Source organism: Rutidosis leptorrhynchoides, chromosome 4 (genome assembly GCF_046630445.1).
Source record: "Rutidosis leptorrhynchoides isolate AG116_Rl617_1_P2 chromosome 4, CSIRO_AGI_Rlap_v1, whole genome shotgun sequence".
NCBI lineage: Eukaryota > Viridiplantae > Streptophyta > Magnoliopsida > Asterales > Asteraceae > Rutidosis > Rutidosis leptorrhynchoides.
Window position 1 is genome coordinate 634,576,379 of NC_092336.1, and position 22,368 is coordinate 634,598,746.

Genomic DNA, 22,368 nt, shown 5'->3' on the forward strand with positions numbered 1-22,368 from the left:
ATGTTTTCTAAAATGGTCATCTAGACGTCGTTCTTTCGACTGAAATGACTACCTTTACAAAAACGACTTGTAACTTATTTTTCCGACTATAAACCTATACTTTTCTGTTTAGATTCATAAAATAGAGTTCAATATGAAACCATAGCAATTTGATTCACTCAAAACGGATTTAAAATGAAGAAGTTATGGGTAAAACAAGATTTGATAATTTTTCTCATTTTAGCTACGTGAAAATTGGTAACAAATCTATTCCAACCATAACTTAATCAACTTGTATTGTATATTATGTAATCTTGAGATACCATAGACACGTATACAATGTTTTGACCTATCATGTCGACACATCTATATATATTTCGGAACAACCATAGACACTCTATATGTGAATGTTGGAGTTAGCTATACAGGGTTGAGGTTGATTCCAAAATATATATAGTTTGAGTTGTGATCAATACTGAGATACGTATACACTGGGTCGTGGATTGATTCAAGATAATATTTATCGATTTATTTCTGTACATCTAACTGTGGACAACTAGTTGTAGGTTACTAACGAGGACAGCTGACTTAATAAACTTAAAACATCAAAATATATTAAAAGTGTTGTAAATATATTTAAACATACTTTGATATATATGTATATATTGTTATAGGTTCGTGAATCAACCAGTGGCCAAGTCTTACTTCCCGACGAAGTAAAAATCTGTGAAAGTGAGTTATAGTCCCACTTTTAAAATCTAATATTTTTGGGATGAGAATACATGCAGGTTTTATAAATGATTTACAAAATAGACACAAGTACGTGAAACTACATTCTATGGTTGAATTATCGAAATCGAATATGCCCCTTTTTATTAAGTCTGGTAATCTAAGAATTAGGGAACAGACACCCTAATTGACACGAATCCTAAAGATAGATCTATTGGGCCTAACAAACCCCATCCAAAGTACCGGATGCTTTAGTACTTCGAAATTTATATCATATCCGAAGGGTGTCCCGGAATGATGGGGATATTCTTAAATATGCATCTTGTTAATGTCGGTTACCAGGTGTTCACCATATGAATGATTTTTATCTCTATGTATGGGATGTGTATTGAAATATGAAATCTTGTGGTCTATTATTATGATTTGATATATATAGGTTAAACCTATAACTCACCAACATTTTTGTTGACGTTTTAAGCATGTTTATTCTCAGGTGATTATTAAGAGCTTCCGCTGTCGCATACTTAAATAAGGACGAGATTTGGAGTTCATGCTTGTATGATATTGTGTAAAAACTGCATTCAAGAAACTTATTTTGTTGTAACATATTTGTATTGTAAACCATTATGTAATGGTCGTGTGTAAACAGGATATTTTAGATTATCATTATTTGATAATCTACGTAAAGCTTTTTAAACCTTTATTGATGAAATAAAGGTTATGGTTTGTTTTAAAATGAATGCAGTCTTTGAAAAACGTCTCATATAGAGGTCAAAACCTCGCAACGAAATCAATTAATATGGAACGTTTTTAATCAATAAGAACGTTACATTTCAGTTGGTATCCGAGCGTTGGTCTTAGAGAACCAGAAAATTTGCATTAGTGTGTCTTATCGAGTTTGTTAGGATGCATTAGTGAGTCTGGACTTCGACCGTGTTTTCTTTAAAAATGATTGCTTAACATTTTTGTTGGAAACTATATATTTTTAACATATGAATATTATGTGATATATTAATCTCTTAACGTGTTTGATATTATGTGATAGATGTCTACCTCTAGAACAAGTCCCATTGACTCACCTAATAATAATGAAGAGTCAAATGTAAATTGGAATGATTCGTGGACTGATTCACAAGTTCCCGAAGAGGAACCGGAAGAAGAGTCGGAATCGGAAGAAGAATCGGAACCGGAAGAAGAATCGGAACCGGAAGAAGAAATAGAACCGGTGGGGGGAAATAATAAAACGGTTAAGTAAAATAGAATCCTCAACCAACCGACCAAGGTTAATTATGGTCAATGGTGTTTCCGCCAAGGAAGCAAAATATTGGGAGGATTACCAATTCTCCGATGAATCGGATTCCGACGAGAATTCCGATGATGTTATAGAAATTACCCCAACTGAATTTAAAAATGCAAAAGAAAATAATAAGGGAAAGGGCATAAAAATAGAGAAATCTAATTCCAACCCCGATGAACTTTATATGTATCGTCAACCCCCGAAGTCCTTAAGTTGTAACAATGACCCGGGAACCTCTAAACCACCAGGTTTTTCTAAACCAATGTGGACAACGACGGCTCGTATTAGGGGAACATCATATATCCCTAGAAACTTGGCAAAACGAACCAAAACCGAACAAGAAGAAATGAGCGAGTCGGAATAAGATAGTTGTATTCGTGTGGTGTAATGTATGTAATATAGTGTGCTTATGCTTTATGATATATGTAAAAATTGCTTGTATTAATAAGTATTTTTTTATGAATCTAACTCTTGTCTATTTTACAGTATAAAAACACAAAATGGATATACAACCCAATATTTTAAGAGACCTACCCGGAGACATGATTGATGAAATCTTGTCTAGAGTCGGTCAGAATTCCTCGGCACAACTATTTAAGGCGAGATCAGTTTGTAAGACATTCGAAGAACGTTCCAAGAATGCCTTGATTTATAAAAGGCTTTCGTTCGAAAGATGGGGGATATCACATTGGGAAATCCATAAGTTACGATGTGTTTACTTTGACGCATATATTGCGGGGAACCCAAATGCTATTTTACGCAACGGGTTAAGAAATTATTTTGACTCAGTATATCCGAATATAGGACTTCGTGATTTAGAAAAAGCGGCTAACATGCAACATAAAGAAGCATGTTATGCTTACGGGTTAGTAATGTTCGCTTCTCACCAAAGTGAGAATAAGAACATCGGGCTACAACTATTAAACAAAACGTTCCCACAAGTGACGGAGTCGGTAATTGGGGTAAGAAATGAGGTTTTTAGGTTATTACGAGACTGTTGGTCATTACGAAACCCTCGTCCCTTTGACGACGTTACAACACGCTGTCTTATCAACGGCCATAACGGTTATGTTCCACAAGACCAAGGATGGGAAGTAGTCCTAGTAAAACCAGAATGCATGACTTGTTTCTGGACGTATGAATTACGTGTCTTTATTGCCTTTGCTGAACGACTTGTGTACTAGCTAGAATTATCTTCACAACTATCTTGTATCAAAGTTATTGTGTGCTATATTTCATGCTTTATGTAAAATAAGCGGTATTGTAAGTTTGTAAAATATTGTATAAAAGTTTGAACGCGAAATATTATTATAATCAGTTTTTCATATAGAATTGTAGTAGTTGAATTGTATATTAGCTACTAAGTATGAACTTAACGGGTAGGTACTACCCGAATTTAAACTTATAAAACGCTAATATGAAGAAAAAGCTTTTATAAATGAGTTCATATTATGCTACGAAATACTATTAACTACTCTTAATATTCTGTATGATTAACTTGTTCCATTTGACTATTTTGGAGGAAATGGCACCGACTACTCGACACATCGTGAATATGAATGAAGAGGAATTCCGTACTTTTCTAGCTTCAAACATAGCCGCAGTACAGGCTGCGCTACATACCAACAATAACCTTGGATCTGGCAGTACAGGAAATCGTGTAGGATGCACCTACAAAGAATTCACTGCCTGCAAACCTTTGGAATTTGATGGAACCGAAGGATCGATCGGATTGAAACGGTGGACCGAGAAGGTCGAATCGGTGTTTGCCATAAGTAAGTGTACTGAAGAGGACAAAGTGAAGTACGCTACGCATACCTTCACAGGTTCTGCGTTAACATGGTGGAATACCTATCTAGAGCAAGTGGGACAAGATGATGCGTACGCACTACCGTGGTCAGCATTCAAGCACTTGATGAACGAGAAGTACCGTCCCAGAACCGAGGTCAATAAGCTCAAGACAGAACTTAGAGGGTTACGAACCCAAGGATTTGATATTACCACGTACGAAAGATGATTCACAGAATTGTGCCTATTGTGTCCGGGAGCATTCGAAGATGAGGAAGAGAAGATCGACGCGTTTGTGAAAGGATTACCGAAAAGAATCCAAGAAGATATAAGTTCACACGAGCCCGCCTCCATACAACAGGCATGTAGAATGGCTCACAAACTAGTGAACCAGATTAAAGAAAGAATTAAAGAACAGACTGCTGAAGAGGCCAATGTGAAGCAAGTCAAAAGAAAGTGGGAGGAAAACGGTGATAAGAATCACCAATACAACAACAACAGCAATTACAACAATAATCGCAACAATTATCCCAACAATCGCAACATCAATCGCAACTACAACAAACGGCCCAACAACAACAACAATAGCAACTACAACAATCATCCCAACAACAATAATAACCTCAACAACAATAACAATCAGAAGCAGCTATGCCAAAGGTGTGAAAAGTATCACTCGGGGTTTTGCACTAAATTTTGCAACAAGTGTAAAAGAAATGGTCATAGCGTGGCGAAGTGTGAGGTCTACGAACCAGGGGTTAATAGAACGAAAGGAACAAATGGTGTCGGAACGAGTAATGGTGGAGCAAGTAGTGTTGGAGCAAGTTATGCCAATGTAGTTTGTTATAAATGTGGAAAACCGGGCCACATTATTAGAAATTGCCCGAACCAGGAGAACACGAATGGACAAGGCCGCGGAAGAGTTTTCAATTTTAATGCGGCAGAGGCACAGGAAGACCCGGAGCTTGTTACAGGTACGTTTCTTATTGACAATAAATCTGCTTACGTTTTATTTGATTCGGGTGCGGATAGAAGCTATATGAGTAGAGATTTTTGTGCTAAATTAAGTTGTCCATTGACGCCTTTGGATAGTAAATTTTTACTCGAATTAGCAAATGGTAAATTAATTTCAGCAGATAATATATGTCGGAATCGAGAAATTAAACTGGTTAGCGAAACATTTAAGATTGATTTGATACCAGTAGAGTTAGGGAGTTTTGATGTGATAATCGGTATGGACTGGTTGAAAGAAGTGAAAGCAGAGATCGTTTGTTACAAAAATGCAATTCGCATTATACGAGAAAAAGGAAAACCCTTAATGGTGTACGGAGAAAAGGGCAACACGAAGCTACATCTTATTAGTAATTTGAAGGCACAAAAACTAATAAGAAAAGGTTGCTATGCTGTTCTAGCACACGTCGAGAAAGTACAAACTGAAGAAAAGAGCATCAATGATCTTCCCATTGCAAAAGAATTTCCCGATGTATTTCCGAAAGAATTACCGGGATTACCCCCACATAGATCTGTTGAATTTCAAATAGATCTTGTACCAGGAGCTGCACCAATAGCTCGTGCTCCTTACAGACTCACACCCAGCGAGATGAAAGAACTGCAAAGCCAATTACAAGAACTTTTAGAGCGTGGTTTCATTCGACCAAGCACATCACCGTGGGGAGCTCCTGTTTTATTTGTCAAGAAGAAAGATGGTACATTCAGGTTGTGTATCGACTACCGAGAGTTGAACAAACTTACCATCAAGAACCGCTACCCACTATTGAGAATCGACGACTTATTTGATCAACTACAAAGCTCGTCTGTTTATTCAAAGATTGACTTACGTTCCGGGTATCATCAAATGCGGGTGAAAGAAGATGATATTCCAAAGACTGTTTTCAGAACACGTTACGGTCATTACGAGTTTATGGTCATGCCGTTTGGTTTAACTAATGCACCAGCTGTGTTCATGGACCTTATGAACCGAGTGTGTGGACCATACCTTGACAAGTTTGTCATTGTTTTCATTGATGACATACTTATTTACTCAAAGAATGACCAAGAACACGGTGAACATTTGAGAAAGGTGTTAGAAGTATTGAGGAAGGAAGAATTGTACGCTAAGTTTTCAAAGTGTGCATTTTGGTTGGAAGAAGTTCAATTCCTCGGTCACATAGTGAACAAAGAAGGTATTAAGGTGGATCCGGCAAAGATAGAAACTGTTAAAAAGTGGGAAACCCCGAAAACTCCGAAACACATACGCCAATTTTTAGGACTAGCTGGTTACTACAGAAGGTTCATCCAAGACTTTTCCAGAATAGCAAAACCCTTGACTGCATTAACGCATAAAGGGAAGAAATTTGAATGGAATGATGAACAAGAGAAAGCGTTTCAGTTATTGAAGAAAAAGCTAACTACGGCACCTATATTGTCATTGCCTGAAGGGAATGATGATTTTGTGATTTATTGTGACGCATCAAAGCAAGGTCTCGGTTGTGTATTAATGCAACGAACGAAGATGATTGCTTATGCGTCTAGACAATTGAAGATTCACGAACAAAATTATACGACGCATGATTTGGAATTAGGTGCGGTTGTTTTTGCATTAAAGACTTGGAGGCACTACTTATATGGGGTCAAAAGTATTATATATACCGACCACAAAAGTCTTCAACACATATTTAATCAGAAACAACTGAATATGAGGCAGCGTAGGTGGATTGAATTATTGAATGATTACGACTTTGAGATTCGTTACCACCCGGGAAAGGCAAATGTGGTAGCCGATGCCTTGAGCAGGAAGGACAGAGAACCCATTCGAGTAAAATCTATGAATATAATGATTCATAATAACCTTACTACTCAAATAAAGGAGGCGCAACAAGGAGTTTTACAAGAGGGAAATTTAAAGGATGAAATACCCAAAGGATCGGAGAAGCATCTTAATATTCGGGAAGACGGAACCCGGTATAGGGCTGAAAGGATTTGAGTACCAAAATTTGGAGATATGAGAGAAATGGTACTTAGAGAAGCTCATAAAACCAGATACTCAATACATCCTGGAACGGGGAAGATATACAAGGATCTCAAGAAACATTTTTGGTGGCCGGGTATGAAAGCCGATGTTGCTAAATACGTAGGAGAATGTTTGACGTGTTCTAAGGTCAAAGCTGAGCATCAGAAACCATCAGGTCTACTTCAACAACCCGAAATCCCAGAATGGAAATGGGAAAACATTACCATAGATTTCATCACTAAATTGTCAAGGACTGCAAGTGGTTTTGATACTATTTGGGTAATAGTTGATCGTCTCACCAAATCAGCACACTTCCTGCCAATAAGAGAAGATGACAAGATGGAGAAGTTAGCACGACTGTATTTGAAGGAAGTCATCTCCAGACATGGAATACCAATCTCTATTATCTCTGATAGGGATGGCAGATTTATTTCAAGATTCTGGCAGACATTACAGCAAGCATTAAGAACTCGTCTAGACATGAGTACTGCCTATCATCCACAAACTGATGGGCAGAGCAAAAGGACGATACAAACGCTTGAAGACATGCTACGAGCATGTGTTATTGATTTCGGAAACAGTTGGGATCGACATCTACCGTTAGCAGAATTTTCCTACAACAACAGCTACCATTCAAGCATTGAGATGGCGCCGTTTGAAGCACTTTATGGTAGAAAGTGCAGGTCTCCGATTTGTTGGAGTGAAGTGGGGGATAGACAGATTACGGGTCCGGAGATTATACAAGAAACTACCGAGAAGATCATCCAAATTCAACAACGGTTGAAAACCGCCCAAAGTCGACAAAAGAGCTACGCTGACATTAAAAGAAAAGATATAGAATTTGAAATTGGAGAGATGGTCATGCTTAAAGTTGCACCTTGGAAATGCGTTGTTCGATTTGGTAAACGAGGGAAATTAAATCCAAGGTATATTGGACCATTCAAGATTATTGATCGTGTCGGACCAGTAGCTTACCGACTTGAGTTACCTCAACAACTCGCGGCTGTACATAACACTTTCCACGTCTCGAATTTGAAGAAATGTTTTGCTAAAGAAGATCTCACTATTCCATTAGATGAAATCCAAATCAACGAAAAACTCCAATTCATCGAAGAACCCGTCGAAATAATGGATCGTGAGGTTAAATGACTTAAGCAAAACAAGATACCAATTGTTAAGGTTCGATGGAATGCTCGTAGAGGACCCGAGTTCACCTGGGAGCGTGAAGATCAGATGAAGAAGAAATACCCGCATCTATTTCCAGAAGATTCGTCAACACCTTCAACAGCTTAAAATTTCGGGACAAAATTTATTTAACGGGTAGGTACTGTAGTGACCCGAACTTTTCCATGTTTATATATATTAATTGAGATTGATATTTACATGATTAAATGTTTCCAACATGTTAAGCAATCAAACTTGTTAAGACTTGATTAATTGAAATATGTTTCATATAGACAATTGACCACCCAAGTTGACCGGCGATTCACGAACGTTAAAACTTGTAAAAACGACATGACGATATATATATGGATATACATATGGTTAACATGAGATTATGATAAGTAATTATCTCCGTAAGTATATTAACAATGAGTTATATACATATAAACAAGACTACTAACTTAAGGATTTCGAAACGAGACATATATGTAACGATTATCGTTGTAACGACATTTAAATGTATATATATCATATTAAGATATATTAATATATCATAATATCATGATAATATAATAATTTAACATCTCATTAGATATAATAAACAATGGGTTAACAACATTAATTGAGATCGTTAACTTAAAGGTTTCAAAACAACACTTACATGTAACGACTAACGATGACTTAACGACTCAGTTAAAATGTATATACAAGTAGTGTATTTAGATGTATTAAAATACTTTTGGAAGACTTCAAGACATATATCAAAACACTCATACTTAACAAAAATGGTTACAGTTACTTTTCCATTCTTTTCTTTCATCAAGAATTCTAGTCGTATTCTTACCCGTATTATACACAGCTTCAAAACGTACTTACTATGAGTATATACCAATAGGAACTAGCATGAGATTCCACTCTTGATTATGTCATGTATGACTAATCAATTTTAACTTCTACCATGAGCTAGTCAACTAACTAGAACTCCTTTTAACCCCACTCACCACTCACCAATTACCACTCATCATTCACTCCATTTCACTTCCAATTCTCTTTCTAATTCTCTCTCAACACACACACACTATTATGAACGTATTTTTCCAGTAGTTAATCATCATCTTCATCAAAAATCACTTCAATAATCAAGCTATAATCATCATAGGAAGAACACTTCAAAAATCCCTTCAAGTTTACTAATTTACTTCCAAGCTTTCTAATCCATTCCAAGTAATCATCTAAGATCAAGAAACCTTTGTTATATACAGTAGGTTATCTTTCTTATTCAAGGTAATATTCATATTCAAACTTTGATTCAATTTCTATAACTATAAACTATCTTAATTCGAGTAAAAATCTTACTTGAACTTGTTTTTGTGTCATGATCCTACTTCAAGAACTTTCAAGCCATCCAAGATCCTTTGAAGTTAGATCATTTCTTGTCACTTCCAGTAGGTTTACCTACTAAACTTGAGGTAGTAATGATGTTCATAACATCATTCGATTCATATATATAAAACTATCTTATTCGAAGGTTTAAACTCGTAATCACAAGAACATAGTTTAGTTAATTCTAAACTTGTTCGCAAACAAAAGTTAATCCTTCTAACTTGACTTTTAAAATTAACTACACACATGTTCTATATCTATATGATATGCTAACTTAATGATTTAAAACCTGGAAACACAAAAAACACCGAAAAACCGGATTTACGCCGTCGTAGTAACACCGCGGGCTGTTTTGGGTTAGTTAATTAAAAACTATGATAAACTTTGATTTAAAAGTTGTTATTCTGAGGAAATGATTTTTATTATGAACATGAAACTATATCCAAAAATTATGGTTAAACTCAAAGTGGAAGTATGTTTTCTAAAATGGTCATCTAGACGTCGTTCTTTCGACTGAAATGACTACCTTTACAAAAATGACTTGTAACTTATTTTTCCGACTATAAACCTATACTTTTCGGTTTAGATTCATAAAATAGAGTTCAATATGAAACCATAGCAATTTGATTCACTCAAAACGGATTTAAAATGAAGAAGTTATGGGTAAAACAAGATTTGATAATTTTTCTCATTTTAGCTACGTGAAAATTGGTAACAAATCTATTCCAACCATAACTTAATCAACTTGTATTGTATATTATGTAATCTTGAGATACCATAGACACGTATACAATGTTTCGACCTATCATGTCGACACATCTATATATATTTCGGAACAACCATAGACACTCTATATGTGAATGTTGGAGTTAGCTATACAGGGTTGAGGTTGATTCCAAAATATATATAGTTTGAGTTGTGATCAATACTGAGATACGTATACATTGGGTCGTGGATTGATTCAAGATAATATTTATTGATTTATTTCTGTACATCTAACTGTGGATAACTAGTTGTAGGTTACTAACGAGGACAGCTGACTTAATAAACTTAAAACATCAAAATATATTAAAAGTGTTGTAAATATATTTAAACATACTTTGATATATATATGTATATATTGTTATAGGTTCGTGAATCAACCAGTGGCCAAGTCTTACTTCCCGACGAAGTAAAAATCTGTGAAAGTGAGTTATAGTCCCACTTTTAAAATCTAATATTTTTGGGATGAGAATACATGCAGGTTTTATAAATGATTTACAAAATAGACACAAGTACGTGAAACTACATTCTATGGTTGAATTATCGAAATCGAATATGCCCCTTTTTATTAAGTCTGGTAATCTAAGAATTAGGGAACAGACACCCTAATTGACACGAATCCTAAAGATAGATCTATTGGGCCTAACAAACCCCATCCAAAGTACCGGATGCTTTAGTACTTCGAAATTTATATCATATCCGAAGGGTGTCCCGGAATGATGGGGATATTCTTAAATATGCATCTTGTTAATGTCGGTTACCAGGTGTTCACCATATGAATGATTTTTATCTCTATGTATGGGATGTGTATTGAAATATGAAATCTTGTGGTCTATTATTATGATTTGATATATATAGGTTAAACCTATAACTCACCAACATTTTTGTTGACGTTTTAAGCATGTTTATTCTCAGGTGATTATTAAGAGCTTCCGCTGTCGCATACTTAAATAAGGACGAGATTTGGAGTCCATGCTTGTATGATATTGTGTAAAAACTGCATTCAAGAAACTTATTTTGTTGTAACATATTTGTATTGTAAACCATTATGTAATGGTCGTGTGTAAACAGGATATTTTAGATTATCATTATTTGATAATCTACGTAAAGCTTTTTAAACCTTTATTGATGAAATAAAGGTTATGGTTTGTTTTAAAATGAATGCAGTCTTTGAAAAACGTCTCATATAGAGGTCAAAACCTCGCAACGAAATCAATTAATATGGAACGTTTTTAATCAATAAGAACGGGACATTTCACAGTATTCCATTGATCAATTGTAGTCGAATTGGGGGTTTTACCTTCAATTTAAAATTTTAGGGTTTTTGAAGATACCAATATTTTGAATTGGGGATGAGTACGTGATTTGGGTTTTAAAAGAGGTCGCTTGGATAAAAAAAAATAAATAAGGGCTTAACTTTCAATCTTAAAATGACTATATTGCCCATCACGTTTTCAGCATGTGTGTCATTTAACGACATGGGATTAACGAGCAGGTACATTCGGGACCAAATGTGTACCAAGCTTAAAACATGAGACTAACTATGATCAAATTAAACTTTAAGTCCTATCTTGATTTTTGGTAGAAACTTTATGGACCAACCATGATATTTTTTTAATCAAATTAACCATACCTCACTCATCGGCTCATCCTAACCTAGTGACCATGGGACACTAGGTATAAATACATCCTTTTCTCAACTTTAGGGTTTGACCGTCCATCCCAAAAACCTAGCCTTCTTCCCTTTTTCTCCAATTTCCCCCAAATCCCTAGCAGTAAAACCCCAATCAATCTTGACAATTAGTTGTGTTTTGATCTTCATTATTTATTGTTATGCATTATTATAGCTGATCTAACATACTTATGCACACACAAATACATGAATACAGTAACCATACAATCATCATCATCATCATCATCATCATCATCATCATCTTCACCATATAAAACCAATATCCCTGTTTCATCCTTTTCTCCATTCTAACACACGATTTAACGATTTGAAGCATAAACAAGGTATAACAGGATGCATGCTTGATTGCTTCCAGCTCTTCAGTTGTTCATTGAAGTTAGCATTAACGACGACTCAGGTAATTGAGCTTATTTATACTTTCTGTAATTACATATTTATCATCACATGGTTTTTTTATTGTTTCCCAAAGAGCTTCTTAATGTTTTAATCTATTTTATTTCGAGGTCTTAATTACATCCATGTCAAAACTGCTATTTTTCAATACTTTGAATCTAAGCTACTTCAAATACTGTCTGCACAAACACTGGATCCAGATGTAGAACATTTTATCTCTTCAATTCGAGCCACGAAGTATGCGATTTCTGCCCTGAACAAGACATAAACTTTTTAAACTGAGTTTTCTTTTGAACTTATGAGTTGTGTGGGTATAATATCAAGTGTGTCACAGCGCTATTGCTCAATTTTTAGTCAGTGTGATACTGAATATCGTTATAAAATATATTATTTTATCTTAAAGTTGTCATGAAGATATGTACAACTAGAGCCACTTGGAGGAGCAAGGTATGCGGTTATTGGTATTGCTATTATCATTTTTTCTTTATCACACACGTTTTGTTTGATGATGGATTGTATTTAAAATGTTAAACTTTACTTACAAGTGTTAGGTTTACTTAAAATTATTTAGTTTTGGTCTCCAGATACAACAATGAAACATTCCAATGTTTTTATCCACACAAATGGATTAGTGGTAAGCATCAAGTTATCCTATTTTCCCTTTACAAATTTGAAGGCATTTGATTGTCCTCTCATAATCAGCTTATTTTGATAGGCCGATGATATACTTGGGAATCCATATGAAAAGGCGATGTATATTGTTACCCGAAAGAAGGTAATTGATTTAAAATGCACTATGTGACACATTGCCTCTTTATTCGTTTTTGCTTACCCACAACATATATTTTTCTGAATGTGTGATAGACGAAACTTCAAGGATAGTCCTTATGGTTTGTTGAAAACATTAAGGTTCGTTCTTATGCCTTTTAATCATGGATAATCTTGTGGTTTGCGCTTCAATTGATAATAGTCACTTTCACTAACAAACATTAAATATTTTCGTTAAATATAGTCATGCGCCGAACATGTGAGGGTATTTGTGTCCTTTTACATTTCTCTTATCCTTTTAACCCCTTCATCTTGATCATCTTCATCTTTTTAATTCTTATTTAACTCATCCCTTCCTATCTTCATCTTCCCCATGATTTATAGTATAAAAACCAACAAAATTTGGTGCTATCCAATTTAATGTACATACAATTAACTCATGGTGCAACCTACTTCCATCTTATCGTGATCCAACCTTCGTAACTCACCCACTTTTTTGTTAACGACTTGCATTCCATGCGTTTGATTCTTTGTCTCACAAAAAAACATGAGTATTATCAAATTCAGATTCAGTATACATCGTTCGTATCATGGTTTTAAAAAACGTTCGAGGCGTACGCCTCGAGGTGCGCCTCAGTGCGTTTTTCGATTTTTCCGTTTCAAAACGTACTCCTCAAAGTCTAATTAAAACGTACGCCTCAAATGGGAGAGGCGGTGCGATTTTTTACGCCTCACTGGTTACAAAAAAAACGTACGCCTCATGAAAATAAAACAAATTGATGGTTTTAGGGTTACTTGGTTTTAATAAAAGCATACAATTCGCTGGAATTGATTAGTTTCTTCGAAATTCTTAGCTGGTAGTAGTGTCAGAAAAAGCTTGATCGACATTTGAAGTGCAAGAACTCCAAAAGTCTGCGTGGCTGCTTTCAATTTAGGGTTGAAGGCTTTTAATTTAGGGTTGAAAGATGTTGCTTACCTTTTTATCACTGTACGTATTATTTAACTTATATTTTCCCCCCTCAATTTAATTTTCATACATTTTAACCCCTTAAGTTGAATTGTCATCTTAAACTCATTATTAAATAGATACAATTTAACCCCTACAATTAAAAAAATATTTATATCTAATATTTATACATATATATATATATATATATATATATTAAAAAATATATATTTGAGAGACACTTATGGACAAGATGATGGAAATAGTATAATGAACTTATAACTTTTTATGTATTTTTTAACTCTGCCTCGAACGTACGCCTTGGTTCGCCTCGAGGCGTACGCCTCGCCTCACAAAGGGAAAACGCCTCGAGGCGCGTTTTCGTTTTTTAAACCTTGGTTCGTATTTAACAGTTTTGTAAAAGGCGGCCACTTCGGCCGTTGCGATAGCCGGTGCGGCTTTTTTGTGAGTAGTTCGTCTCAACTCGGAGAAAAACGTCCAATAAGTCGGTGAACGGTCAATAGTCAGGAAAAGTCATGGTAACGTTAGTTAAAAGTCGGATTTTTGTCGGGCTTTGTCCTAGTCTTCACAAAAATCCTAACCCATATATAATTCGATGAGAAAGACGACTTACATAGTATCCATTATACCTATATACTAAAACACGCTCGGATTTTTGTCGTTTTAGTTGTTTCGGATTTTCGTTTTGAGTTTGCGTTCACACTACAAACGGTCCCTCAACTTCGCCTCACTTTTCACAAGGCCCCTCAAGTTTACACTTTCTCAGGGGTAGAAAGTGTAAATATATAATTTTATTAAAATAAAAGAAACTAATTCTACCCGAATTTATAACGGGCCCTATCTTCTTGCTCGGTACGAGTTAAATTTTTCCGAGACCACCGTTCAACTCGAAAAAATTTGACGAATCCAACGGGATTAACTATACGCAAAACGGGCACTTCTCAAAAAATACTAAACACCTCGGGCTATCTTCGATACATATACATACACCTATCTACTAAAACACACCCGGATTTTTGTCGTTTCAGTTGTTTCAGATTGTCGTTTTGAGTTTGCGTTCACACTATAAACGGTCCCAACGGGACTAACTATACGCGAAACGGGCACTTCTCAAAAAACGCTAAACACCTCGGGTTATCTTCAATACATATACATACACTTATAGTAAACAACTCAAACTACCTACGTCATATCGATTATGTTTCCATTTTTTACACAATCTTCCTGACGTTATAAATGCATGTGCCATTGGGTATACCATGTACTAACGACGTGTATCCAAAAACATCCGTAACAAAGCGTTTTTATTTCCGTAAATACATAACGCTACGTTAACTATGATTATGCAACCCGAAAGGCACCGCGGCATCGCGCGGGCCACTTTTCTAATTAAAGATAATATATTAAATAAATCAAAATTCTATAAAACATTATAAAAAGCCTATATATTATGTAAATTACAACCACTTCGTCTTATCCGTAACTCATTTTATTAGAATATCCATATTTAAAGTAATAATAAAGATAAGGAAAAATGTTAGAAAAACAAACATATCCTCACATTTTCAGCATATGACTTGACTTAATAAAAATAATTAACGTCCGTTAGTGAGAAGGATTATTCTTGATTGAACTGTAAACCACAAGACTATCTCATGTTTTCGACAAAGTGCATACAACATACGTATTTACATATTCATATCCTACATATACATCTTTATTTTCTATCTCACTTTTTCGAACTCTAAAGAACCAAGAACACGAAATTGAAGCTAAAAAATGCATCAACAAAAGCTCCTTCATTCACAGTCAAATTTTTTTTTTTTTTTGAACGACAATTATATTAAAAAGAAAACAAAATGTTACAATAGGTTCGCAAAGATGTACTACATAAGATGCCGAGCTAGAATCCTATGAAGAACATCTATATTTCGCACTAAATTAACAAAAGCTACAAGATTACATCAAGAATATAGAAGGATTATGTAACCAATCGAGTTATTCGAGCCACTCAATTCTCTTTGTCTTGCATCTCTTCGCGATCCATTCATAACTCTTCACTTGTATATCATTTAGAACAATCGGAGGGGACTAACATACTTTTTTGAAAACCGTTTGATTCCGGTTTTTTCAAATGAGATAAAGTGAAGTCCACATGGAAGCTTGCCAAACTTTTGCACCAAAATCCGAGCATTGTAAATTAGACTTACCGCAAAGAAGGTTTTCAAAATTAGACTTACATATTAATATTCTACATATACATTCATATCTTATATCTCATTGTTTCGATCTCTAAACAATCAAAAACTCATTATCATCATTCACGGTCAATATATTGCATACAACATACATAATTCATATATTCATATCCTACATATACATCTATATCTTATATCTCACCATTTTACGAAATTGAAGCTACAAAGTGTATCGACAAAAACTGCTTTAATGAATATCTATTGTGTTCAAAGTAACTTTTCCGTCTACAGCTGGAAATTATATGAAATGGCCGGTCATGATCAAGCAACATGAGGGTTTCAGATGGCTCAACATTTAAATGTGTTTCTAAAAGTTTATCGAGACATGGTATGGGTTGGGTTCAATATTGAGTGCGATAAATGATTTTGTGCTACAATTCGGGCAATTTGGGCCATCTGATAGCAAGGAAATGTTGTTGCAATGTTTTCATCCGAGATGTAGTTATGCCATTAGTCAAACTTAGTGTGCTATTTTGGTCCGAAAGTTTTTTTTTTTTGTTTTTTTGTTTTGGTTTTTTATTGCAATGGCGATGGAGATAAATTTTAGGGAGGTGATGTTTAACCTCATTTTTGATATCCACCACAATTTGATACAAACCTCCAAAAATGTCTTCAAATAAAAGTTCCAACATTAAGTTTGTTCAATACATCATTTAAGGGTATTTTAGGAATCGTCAACAAATTGTGGTGGATTTATAAAAAATGAGTTTGGAAGTATCACCTCCCTTGAATTTATTTCTGTCGCTTTTGCAATAAAAAATAGTGAAAAAACAAGACAGATAACCCTTTCAAACCACACACGCACACACATACTAAGTCACTAATGGCATAACTCAATTTCCTATGTAGACATTGCAACATTATTTCCTTGCCATAAGATGACCCCGATTGCTCTAATTGTAACATAAAATTATTTCAATGAATCTGACCCCTATTATGCCTTGTTAGACTTTTTTGAAAGACATTTGAAAGTCGAGGCATTTGAAACCCTTGTATTGTTTGGTTAGGACTCGACATTCCATTTGATTTCTAGCTGTGGGCAGAAAAGCTATTTTGAACATATTAGGTATTTATTTAAGTAGTTTTTGTAGATGCACACTGTAGTTTCAATTACGCGTTCTTGATTATTTAGAGATAGAAACAGTGAAATATAAGATATAGATGTATATGTAGGATATGAATATGTATGATGTATGCAATACATTGACCATGAATGATGATGATTAGTGTTTGTTGATGAACTTTTTATCTTCAAATTCGTGTTCTTGGTTGTTTAGAGATCGAAACAATGAGATATAGGATATAAATGTATATGTAGGATATGAATATGTATGCAATATATTGTTTGTAAATGATGATGATGAGTTTTTTGTTGATGCACTTTGTATTTCTTCCACTTCCGAGGAAGTAAAATAAAGATCGTTGAGGTGAATCATCCATTAAATTCTATGTTGACACACTGTAATTTCATCAATGCTGTATGAATAAGTTTGGTTTGTCTGAATTCAGCTTCAAGAAGAACTTTATGTATGGAAAATCGATCTTAAATATTGTTTCAATGTGTCTGTCTCGCTGTAATTTTCATCAGTGCTGTATGAATATGACCGGTTTGTCCGAATTCAGCTTCAAAAAGAACTTTATCTATGGAAAATCTAACTGAAATAATTTTTTTCAGTGCGCCTGCGTCGCTGTAATTTTCATCAGTTCTATATGAATATGATCGGTTTGTCAGAATTCAGTTTCAAGACGAACTTTATCTGTGGAATATTGATCTGTACTGATTGCTTTTAATGGTTTTCTTGTTGTTTCCCAAAGAACCTCTTAATGATTTTAATCTATTTATACTTTGAGGTCTTGATTATTTTTTCTAAAAGTTTCTTCAAGTACTGACAGCCTGGATCCAGATGTTCCTACTACTACTATTATTTTGCAATTGTTGTTGTGTGGTTGAGGTCTGTTTCTAGATTTCGAGAAGGTGAGCAGTTTCTTAGTTCCATCAATAATGAAGTTGTACTCTTTTATTAACTTATATGAACCCCAGTTTATTTCTACAAACATTACTTTGTTCTGTATTGTGTATGTTTATTTTTCTATGTAATGAAATTATCTTATAATCTATGTACTTGTACTTTTTTGTGTATAAGTGTAGTTACAGATATAGTACTATGTTTATTTATACATAACTTTAGTTATATAGTACTATGTTTATTTGTACTTATACTTTTTTTGTGTATAAGTGTAGTTACTTATACTTTGTTCTGTATTGTGATACATAACTTTAGTTATATAGTACTATGTTTTTTACTGCAGTATCTTAAGTTAAATTTGCTGCTGCTCCTATAGTTTTTTTCTATGTGCAAGTGACCAAGGTTTAACGTGTTGCGGATCATGTATAACATTCTTTTTGCCCATATAATGTTAGATAATATGGTTTGAATGCCCGGATAAACCTTTGAATCGTGTAGTCACTTTCGCGATAAAGTATTTCGACCCTATACATGATTGCCTTAGGGTTACACGAAATCTTTATTCGGGATAAGACAAAGGCACAACTCCAATATATAGTCAATTAAAATTGGAAGTCAAGAACAGAGTTTTATGTATATTGTGAATGTTCGTTTTTTCATCATCATGAAAAGTGAGACAAATATACTCTATATATAGAGTATGAAAGGTTACACCTTTTGGCTAAAGGGTACCATGAATGGTCACGTCTTTTGGCTAAAAAGTGTCCATGAATAGTTATAACTTTTAATGAAGAGTTGCCATGAATGATTACACCATTCCATGAAAGCTTGCACCATTTCATCAAGGTTTACACCATTTCATGATTAGTTGTGTCTTTTGGTCAAAAAGACACCAACTAACAAACATAACCTTTCAATTAGATGACTCTAGTTAGCTTAAACAAGCGTGTATTCCACACTGTTCTAACTTGTTATAAAGCTTAACTAGAAATTCATTTGTCTCAAGTAAATCACCTTATCAACCGATGGCACTAAAATCACTAACAATCCCCCCCCCCCCCCCCCCCCCCCACCCCACCACCAATGTTAGTGTAATCCTTAGATTTACTTAATAACGTGAATAAACACACAAACTAATGCGTAAATGGAAATGTTCGTGAAGAATTGAATTTTCACTTGGTATATTATTTACGAGAATTCGAAAATCAGTGTATTTGTGAAGGATCGAACCCTTCAATTCATTTGAAAACTATAAAATAATATAGTAATATACACATCAGTTTCTTACATTTCTCTAATGTTCATCTTGACGCTTTTATAAGCCATGCGTCCATATCCATTCATGAGTATATAGGAAGCCAAGTCCAAGCTTCATTGAAGCGGCAAAACTTCATACTCATATAGGTAACTCTTTTAGTCTTGCACCTGCATATGCAATTTTTCAAAAGAGCTATTAAGAAGTTTAACTTCAACCTACTCAACTTACGGGTCTAAACACATACCTTGGGATCAGAATATTATGTGTTTCAATCTTCAGAAAGTAAGCTTACCTCATTGAATTCAGCTCCTAGCGTTGTACTAGAAGAGAATTGGGTGTCTCACTTTGGAAGATTTAATGGACTTCAATCCCACATCATTAGCCAACTTGTGTGCACTTAAGTCTCAGGCTAATTCTTTTATCATGAGATTAAAAATTTTGTTGTGACCCAACAAAATCCACATATATCACACCATTCGTGATCAACTCACGGAACATAATTTGTCTAAGGCACAAGTGTCTAGACTTTCACTTGTTTCAATTATATGCCTTAGTCAAATGACATCCCGTAACTAGGGATCACCATGAACTTTAATCTCATCATTATGACTTCAATCAATTTCCCTTTACAATCCTTTTATCCAAGGATTTATCAAATTCTTATTTTACCATTAGAAACACGCGTGTACTCAAAGTTAATTGATTGATCAGTCATTCACATGTCCACTTTTCACAAGTCACCAATGTAAACCTATAGTTGTACACCCTTGATAATGTATCCCCAATATCATTATGCATACAATTATTACCATTACATTAGATGGTAAGATTATTATTATAAACATACCTTAGTCAATCCACTTCTGGAACCAAGAAGTAATGACAATAAGTTTATAATGTCAATAATCTCAACATCGATCTTTTGATCCAAGATAGCTCATCTATACCAAGTGTAATATTCAACAACTTGTAGATGTATCATCTTATTGATCAATAGTAAACTCAATACATTCTTAATATGCTTTAAGGATTCACATTGTGAATTAAACCATAATCCATGGTTGGCCTTTACAAGTACTAAAGTACTTGAGCTCCATCACAATGAATTTTATTAGACCATGCTCAATCTTTCTAACATTATGCTATATTGGTCACTTGATGCAATCACACACATTATACCACCAATTTTCAAAGTGAACCGGTACTTAGAAATAAATAAGCAACATCTAATATTCATCCTTGTTTCATATTAAAACATATTTATTTTACTAACTTATACCATCATGATGAATCATCAAAATGGTTTGTGGACATAACTCGCATACAAAGTCTATTTCATTGACTTAGGTAAGACCACTTCACTTCTTGTTTAATATTCAACAACTTGTAGATGTATCATCTTATTGATCAATAGTAAACTCAATACATTCTTAATATGCTTTAAGGATTCACATTGTGAATTAAACCATAATCCATGGTTGGCTTTTACAAGTACTAAAGTACTTAAGCTCCATCATAATGAATTTTATTAGACCATGCTCAATCTTTCTAACATTATGCTATATTGGTCACTTGATGCAATCACACACATTATACCACCAATTTTCAAAGTGAACCGGTACTTAGAAATAAATAAGCAACATCTAATATTCATCCTTGTTTCATATTAAAACATATTTATTTTACTAACTTATACCATCATGATGAATCATCAAAATGGTTTGTGGACATAACTCGCATACAAAGTCTATTTCATAACTCAATACATTCTTAATATGCTTTAAGGATTCACATTGTGAATTAAACCATAATCCATGGTTGGCTTTTACAAGTACTAAAGTACTTGAGCTCCATCACAATGAATTTTATTAGACCATGCTCAATCTTTCTAACATTATGCTATATTGGTCACTTGATGCAATCACATACATTATACCACCAATTTTCAAAGTGAACCGGTACTTAGAAATAAATAAGCAACATCTAATATTCATCCTTGTTTCATATTAAAACATATTTATTTTACTAACTTATACCATCATGATGAATCATCAAAATGGTTTGTGGACATAACTCGCATACAAAGTCTATTTCATTGACTTAGGTAAGACCACTTCACTTCTAAAACAAGAAGTAGATGTAAAAAGTTTCAATGTCAACAGTCAACACTTCAATATTGTTTCTTAAATTCATTAAACTTCATTCATATTGAGTATAAAAGTGTATCGATCATTATCTTGAATAATGATATAATTTATCCATCAACATATGGTATTATCCACGAAAAGTCACAATTAATTCATTAAAAATTTGCAATACTTTTCAACAAATAAACAAATAGATAATTTATTTATTCTGGTAATGCAAAATTACAAACAAATGAATTAATCCAATTAGAGCATGCAACAGATGGTTATATGTTCATGCAATTAATGTGTTATTAACATTCCATGTAATATCAGTCACCATATCAATTCTTTGATGGATTAAAATTAATAAACATGAATTCATATACATACTGTTAAAGATTATGAAAAATACTTGCACTTGGAAGATTAACATTTTGGGTAATTTGACCCTTGGATCAGAGAAAGTCTTTCTCATCATATCCATTTAAAGATTATCACAAGATACCACAAAGCAGTCCAAGTCAGCCATAAACCAAGACAAGTCAACGGCTACAATACCTGCAACTTTCCCTATATGCAAAAGTGGTTCCAAAAAGTAAAATGGGTCCATACTCTGTTTAGGAAATAGCCGTTAGGATTTATTTGTATATAATGAACACCAGATGTAAACCAAAAAACTAATTTCAAGCTTGTATCAAATTATCAATAAATCAATACAAACGATCAGTTTATAATTCTCTAATTGTATCATGGTATCAGAGCTGAAGGTTTGCTGATTCTGAATCATACAAACAACTTCAAAGCTTCAATCATTTACCACAAT

The 22,368-nt window shown here is 34.1% G+C and overlaps 1 long non-coding RNA gene across 3 annotated transcripts; it reads left to right on the forward strand.

Moving 5' to 3' along the window:
- Positions 1 to 11,802: 11,802 nt before the first annotated feature.
- Positions 11,803 to 16,242, forward strand: LOC139839857 (uncharacterized). 3 transcript variants are annotated; one of them, XR_011757119.1, is made up of 4 exons: positions 11,803 to 12,832; positions 12,914 to 12,973; positions 13,063 to 13,107; positions 15,805 to 16,242. It is a non-coding gene; the product is annotated as an uncharacterized lncRNA (long non-coding RNA). The 3 variants fall into 3 exon arrangements; XR_011757121.1 differs by having other exon boundaries at positions 16,010 to 16,242; XR_011757120.1 differs by lacking the exon at positions 13,063 to 13,107.
- The last annotated feature ends 6,126 nt before the right edge of the window (positions 16,243 to 22,368 follow it).